This window comes from Chrysochloris asiatica, unplaced genomic scaffold (assembly GCF_000296735.1).
Source record: "Chrysochloris asiatica unplaced genomic scaffold, ChrAsi1.0 scaffold00021, whole genome shotgun sequence".
In the NCBI taxonomy this organism is placed as follows: Eukaryota; Metazoa; Chordata; class Mammalia; order Afrosoricida; family Chrysochloridae; genus Chrysochloris; species Chrysochloris asiatica.
The window spans coordinates 15,036,200-15,043,237 of NW_006408539.1; the positions used below are offsets into that span (position 1 = coordinate 15,036,200).

The window sequence follows — 7,038 nt, forward strand, 5'->3', positions numbered from 1 at the left end:
AAACAAAACAACTGTACTTCCCTACAATCTGATGAACTTGACCTATATTTATGGATGTAGTAGCTTAAAATACTGACCAAGAAGGAAGGAATCTTCACAGCAAGGATCATTCCCATCCCCTCTGTACACAGGGTTGATAGGAATGGGCAACTTAAGACATTGGCTACCTAAAATGGGGCAGGGAGGGCCTGTAAAAGCACAAAGTGACTGGCTTATAAGTTCTCAAGAGGGAGTTTAGATTCAGAGTGCCCGGGGGAAGGTAGAATCCCCACTGAGTGGTTTTCATCCTGTCTAGACAGGTCTGGTGAAAGGAGATGGGGACAAGATTTTCATGATTCAATAGTGAGTAATTGTTATCATGACTAATTGCAATTGTTGCAACTATAAAGGTAGAAGTTTTGTAGCAAAAAGGGGTGAATGGTCAATCTTATAATCCGAGAATGGGGGACCCTGGGACCATCAAGGGAGAAGAGCAGAAGCAGAGTGTGGGACCCTACACAGAGAAGTGGCGATGTCAGAGATGGAGGCAGAGATGATGACATGGAGAGATGGAGCAGCTGAGGACTCTAGACTCATGGACGAAGAGGGGCTGTGTGCTGGTGACCAGGGAGCAGGCTTGCAGGATGTGCCCTTTGGCTGTTTGAATGATTGTATATTCCTGAGTGTTTTGGTGCAAACCCCACCCCCCCCCCACCCCCAAAAAAAAAGAATAGAAGCAAATACTGTTGAATAGTGAAGCATGCAGGGGATTGTAATCATTGCAATCAAATGAATACAATTGTAAACATTGCAATCAAACAAATACAATAGGATGAGTGTAAAACTGATGTTCCCCCTCATAAATTATCACTCAATTCACAATAAAAACTTTTTTAAAAAAATTTTTTTAAAGAAGAATACAGATCTTTCACAAGCATTTGAGGTTCTCCAAAAAAATTCATAAGCCATTCCTTTGATATTGTGACAGCAATCTTATGTTTTCCTAAGTTTCCTGAGGTCACCATTTCTTTTTAACATACAACTAACTAAAGTGCCATTTGATGAAAACATTATGAATAGCATGAGAATATTATCTGATATAGTGCCCAAAGGTGAGCCCCTCGGGTTGAAAGGCATTCAAAATACAAATGGACAAGAGCTGCTTATGTAAAGTAAGTAGAGTTGACTACAATGACATGAAGAGTACAGCTTTTGGGACCTTCATTCATTTCATTGATGGAGCACAAGGCAAAATAAAGAGAAATAGCTGCAAACACCTTTTAATAATCTAAACATGGAATGTACAAAGTATGAATCTTGGAAAATGGAAGTTGTCAAAAACGAAATGGAAGGCATAAAGATCAATATCCTAAGCATTAGTGAATGGAAATGGACTGGTATTAGTCATTTTGAATCAATCACATGGGTCACTATTCAGGGAATGACAAATTGAAGAGGAATGGCAGTGCATTCATCATCAAAAAGAACATTTCAAGATCTGTCCTAAAGTACAATACTGTCTGTGATAGGATAATATCCATACACCTACAAGGAAGATCAGTTAATACCATTATTAATTCAAATGTACACACCAACCACTCAAACCAGTGGTGATAAAACTGAAGAATTCTACCAACTTTTTCAGTCTGAAATTAATCAAACATGAAATCAAGTTGCATTGATAATTACTGGTGATTAGAAGGCAAAAATTGGAAGAAAAAAAAAAAGAGGAAGGTTCAGTAGTTGGAAAATATGGGCTTGGTGACAGAACTGATGCTGGAGATCACATGATAGAATTTTGTAAGACCAACGGCTGCTTCATTGCAAATACCTTCTAAAACAACATAAAAGACACATGAATCTCAGCAGATGGAATACACAGGAATCAAATTGACTACATGTATCTGAAAAAAATGGTGGAAAAGCTAAATATCATCATCCAAAACAAGGATTCTGTATAGTATGGGAGAAGAGGTCTATGACCAGGGTGGGGTGGGGTGGGGTCAGGGTGACTCCATGAGTCATCACACTGAATGGCACCAACTCTAGTGACACCACTGTCCTATGGGACTGTTCAACTCTGTCCTACATGGTTGCTGTGAGTTGAAATCAACTCAAGGGCAAACAACTAGATATTATCCAAGGTTACAACTTCTGGTTTTGCTTATTTGCATTTCCTCTATCAACCTTCCCCCCACACATATCACCCCAATGCCCTGCACCGGCTGCCCAGACACCTGATGGAACTGACTAGCTACAGCTTAATGGGGAGTCCTGGTGTGGCACTGTAGGATAAGCACTGGACTGCCAGGTTGGTTTGAACCACAAGGCTGGTGGTTCAAACCCACCAGCTGCTCCTCAGAAACCCTATACAGGGTGGCTCAGCACTTGACAATGACAACAACTGCTTTATGGAGGTGGCAGCACACCCTTCACAAGAGCACTCACATTTTGGTACAGGACTCGCAAATATCCCACAAAAATGGGAAAAGAGAAAGGGAATAAACTTACACTGAAGCATCAACACACCAGCTTTGGGTGTCAAACAAATCCCCTCATTTCTCTGGGCCTGTGTCCACATCCTTCTGCAGACCGTTGTTCTGGGCATTAAATAAGATAGTACATATATAATACTTAAAACAGCACCTGACACCTTGCAAATGCTGTACACACACTAGTCACCATTAACCTTGACCAGACTTCAGACAGAGATAGCTGGATTCATCTCAAGTGAGGTTCAGAAAGGCTATGTTATCACCTCAGGGTCAAAAGACCGAAAAGAGCAGAGTAGGGACACAGCCCTCAGTCCAAGTGTCCAAGTGTCCAAATGTTCAAGCACATGCTATAGTCACCACACTGTCCTGGCTCCCAAAGGAATGACTCGCTAATGGTAAACCAATGAGATTTCTCTGAAGGGACTCAGACTCTGCTGAAGATGTGCCTTCCGAGGGAAGCTGGACGACAGGGGCAGGCAGAGGTGGTTCTGAGGCATGACCCAGGTTGAACAGGATGGCGTGTCCCATCAGGTCTGACTCTGGGACCACCACTGACAGCAGCTCTTCTCTGCATTCTCAGCATTTCCTAACAATTAAATAGGGAGGAGGGAAGCACTTGACAAGGAGCCCTGGTGGTACAACTGTTAAGCACTCAGCCGCTAACTACAAGGTCAGTGGTTCAAATCCACCCATCGGCTCTGTGGGAGAAAAGGTCAGGCAACCTGCTCCTGTAGAGATGACAGTCTAGGAAACCCCTGAGATCCAGTTCTACTCTGGCCTAAGAGTCATAACTACAGGGCAGAAGCAGCTCAACAGAACACAACAGGCCTTGATACTTAGAAGTGTTCATGCAAAACCTACAATCTCTCATGAAGGAGACTGCAGGAGGGAGACCTGCCTTAGGTGGGGTTCTAATGCTTTAAGGCAAGTCCTCATAAAACAATAGGCTAGAAACTAATGGTGCTTATATAGAAAACTGTTGTTGTTGTTATGAGCCGTGGAGTCAGTTCCGACTCATAGCGACCATGTACAGGGTTTCCGAGGCTGTAAATCTTTACAGGAGCAGAAAGCCTCATCTTTCTCTCACGGAACAGCTGGTAGTTTCAAACTGCCGACCGTGAGATTAGAAGCCCAATTCGTAACCACTACGCTACCAGAGCTCCTTATAAAAAAAAATAAGAGAGCCAAAAATGTTATGTCCAAACCAAAATCTATTGCCAGCAAGTTGATTCAGACTCATAGAGACCTGCCATAGGGCTTGTGAGGCTGTTAATCTTTATGGGAGCAGAAAGCCTCATCTTTCTCTCAAGGAGTAGCTAGTAGACTTGAACTTATGACCTTGAGGTTAGCAGTCCAGTGCTTATCCTACAACATTGCCAGAGCTCCTTAATGTCTGGGGTTGTTGTTAAGTGCTGTAGAGTCAGTTCCAACCCATAAGAACCCTATAAAGGGTTTCTGAGGAGCTGCTGGTGAGTTTGAACCTTAAGGACCAGTGCATTACCCTGCAGTGCCACACCAGAACGCCAATATCTGTTTAAAAACTTGGAATTAAATCTGGACTGTCCAATTTTTAAAATCTTTCAAATATTCCTGACCACCCACTCATTTACATTATACGTTATAAATCTCTAACCATTTGCTTGCTTCCTTTCTAGCTGGTCCTACAAATCTTGAAAAGCTTTTGCTATTCTACTAAAGCGAGGATTTCCCTCAACATAACCTCATTATTATCTACTTGCACAATTATGGCATTGATATAATTACCATCATCATGATTTCAACAGCTATTTGTTCAACTATAATTTCCAGACCAATTTCTGATGTAGAAACAAAATAGTCACAATAAGGTAATTAATTTCAACCCTATTATGACTAGCACATGGAGAGCAGACATTACAGCTCTACCATCTTTAGTATTTCATTTTTAATTCCGTGTTGAACTTTGCAGTTAGCAAGCACCGACTATAGAAAGATGCTATTTTTAGTGTATTGTATTGTGCTTGGTCTTTTTGTTGATGGTTCTCAATAACTATGACTGCAAAGTTTCAGGAGACCATTGCATTGTAAGGACTAACCAATCAATGCTACAAGTAGTTAGAGCCTGTATTTCAATCCCAGTTTTACCACTTAGTCAGTTACTAAACTTCTCAGTCTGGCCATCCAAAATGCGCGTCAAATAGAACCTACTCTTAGGTTATTGTGGGAATTAAATTGAGTAAATTACATAAAGTTCTTCACAAGATGATTGTTATTTCACCCAGTTGCTGCCAGGTTGGTTCCAGGTCATGGAAATCCCATGTGTCAGAACAGAAAGGCCTTAGAGGGTTTACCATGGTTGGCTTTTCAGAAATACATTACCAGATCTTTCTTCCAAGGTACCTCTGGGTGGACTCACAGTGACAACTTTTCAGTGTACTGCCCAGCACATTAACCATTTGCAATATGCAGGGACTCCTCTTGATATTTAGTTGATGTTGTTAAGTGTCATCTAGTTGGTTCCAATTCATAATGACCCTGTATAGAGTTTCTGAGAAGCAGATGGTAGATTTGAACTGCCAACCTTGTGGTCCACAGCCCAGTGCTGATCTTACAATGCCACACCAAGATTGTTGATATTTAGTTATTGCCAAAGGCATATTACTGAGTCCTGGTGTGGTGCTGTGGGTTAACACACTGGACTGCAAAGTCAGTTTGAACACAAGGTTGGTGGTTCAAGCTCACCAGCTGATTCTCAGAAACCTTATACAAAGTTGTTATGGGTCAGAGCGAACTCAAAGACACTTAACAACAACATGTTAGCATTAAAACACACACGCATAAAAGTACACATCAAAAATTAACAGGAAGAAAAAGTTTGCGCTGCGGTCCCGTGGATCTGTGTCTTGCTTCAACAGTGTTTAGACGGAACAGATCTGGGGACTCCCCCACCTCCAGCCTCAGAACACCTCTAACAACTTCTTTGGGCACAATCTTGTCTCCAGGACCATCTTCTTGAGCATTCCCTCTTACCGGGACCAGCTAAACACCGTTTTATTGTGCATGTGTGTGGTTAGCTCCAAATCTTCGACCAACCAAGAGCTCTCAGATCCGTCAGAATTATTCCCCTGAAGCGGAGGCCGACATCAACCGTCTGGTTAATCTGCATCTGCAGGCCTCTTACACCTGCCTCTCTTTGGGCTTCTATTTCGATCACGATGATGTGGCTTTGGAAGGGGTGGGACACTTCTTCTGTGAGTTGGCAAAAGAGAAGTGTGAGGGTGCTGAGCGTCTCTTGAAACTACAAAACCAGCGTGGTGGTCACGCACTCTTCCAGGATGTGCAGAAGCCCTCCTAAGATGAGTGGGGGAAGAACCCTGGACACCATGGAAGCCACCCTGGCCCTGGAGAAGAACCTGAACCAGTCTCTTCTGGATCTGCACTCCATGGGTGCTACCCACACAGACCCCCACCTCTGTGACTTTCTGGAGAATCATTTCCTCAACAAGGAGGTGAAAATTATCAAGAAGATGGGCGAGACCACTTGACCAACCTCCGTCGGATGGCTGGTCCCCAGGCAGGGCTGGGCGAATACCTCTTCAAGACGCTCACTCTCAAGCATGACTAGGAAGAGCCTGTGGAGCCCCACAACCTGTGAAGGGCCTTCAGCATTCCCCTGTTCTCCCACATACCTTCTGCCTGAACCTTCCTCTGCAGACAGAGGCAGCATAGTCAACGCCCTGGAGCCCCTCTTCGCCCACATGGTGGACCAAATGAAAACAATAAAGCTTCCTTTTACAGAAAAAAAAATTAACAGGAAGACTAATTCTGCAACCTCCATACTTAAGAACTTGCAGTCCACCCCCTACCATTTGTTTCTTTGTCTGCCAACAAACAAAACAATGATTAACTCAAGTCAGTTATGAACATCAACCCACCTAACACATAATGCATTCTCTGATGGAATAAAAGTTCTTTCTCCATAACCTAAAGAAAGTAGACTTGCTTTTCCTGAAGAAAAAAAACAAAACAACAACAACAAAAAAAAAACCTAAGACCAAACCCCAAATCACATCCAATGCCTAGGACAGCAGATCCTACCTAATCGGCACGAAGGACCGGGAGTTTTTTGAGGTTCATGGAGATTCTACTAGTAAGCAAACCTCCTGAAAGGAAATTTAAAGATGTGGTGCTGTGGGTTAATGTGCCAGACTGCAAAGCCGTTTGAACTGCAAGGTCGGCGGTTCAAGTTCACCAGCTGCTCCTTGGAAACCCTATGCAGAATTGCTATGGGTCGGAATTGACTCTACGGCACTTGACAACAAGAACATACTCCCCCCCAAATATATACATGATGTTGTTGTTAAGTGCCGTCGAGTCAAGTCCCATAGCAACCCTGTATAGGGTTTACAAGGAGCAGCTGGTGTGCTTGAACCACCAACCTTGCCGTTCAAACGGCTGTGCAGTCTGACGCATTAGCCCACAGCACCAAACCAGGACTCCTAAATATAGATAACTATAGATTTTCCTAATCTATCTTAATAAATGTGAAGGGTGTAGAAGCCCTGATAGCACAGTGGTTAAAGCA

General features: G+C 43.1%; 1 pseudogene; it reads left to right on the plus strand.

Annotated features, from left to right (window-relative positions):
• Positions 1-5,523: 5,523 nt before the first annotated feature.
• On the plus strand, positions 5,524-6,078 carry LOC102837768 (annotated as a pseudogene).
• The last annotated feature ends 960 nt before the right edge of the window (positions 6,079-7,038 follow it).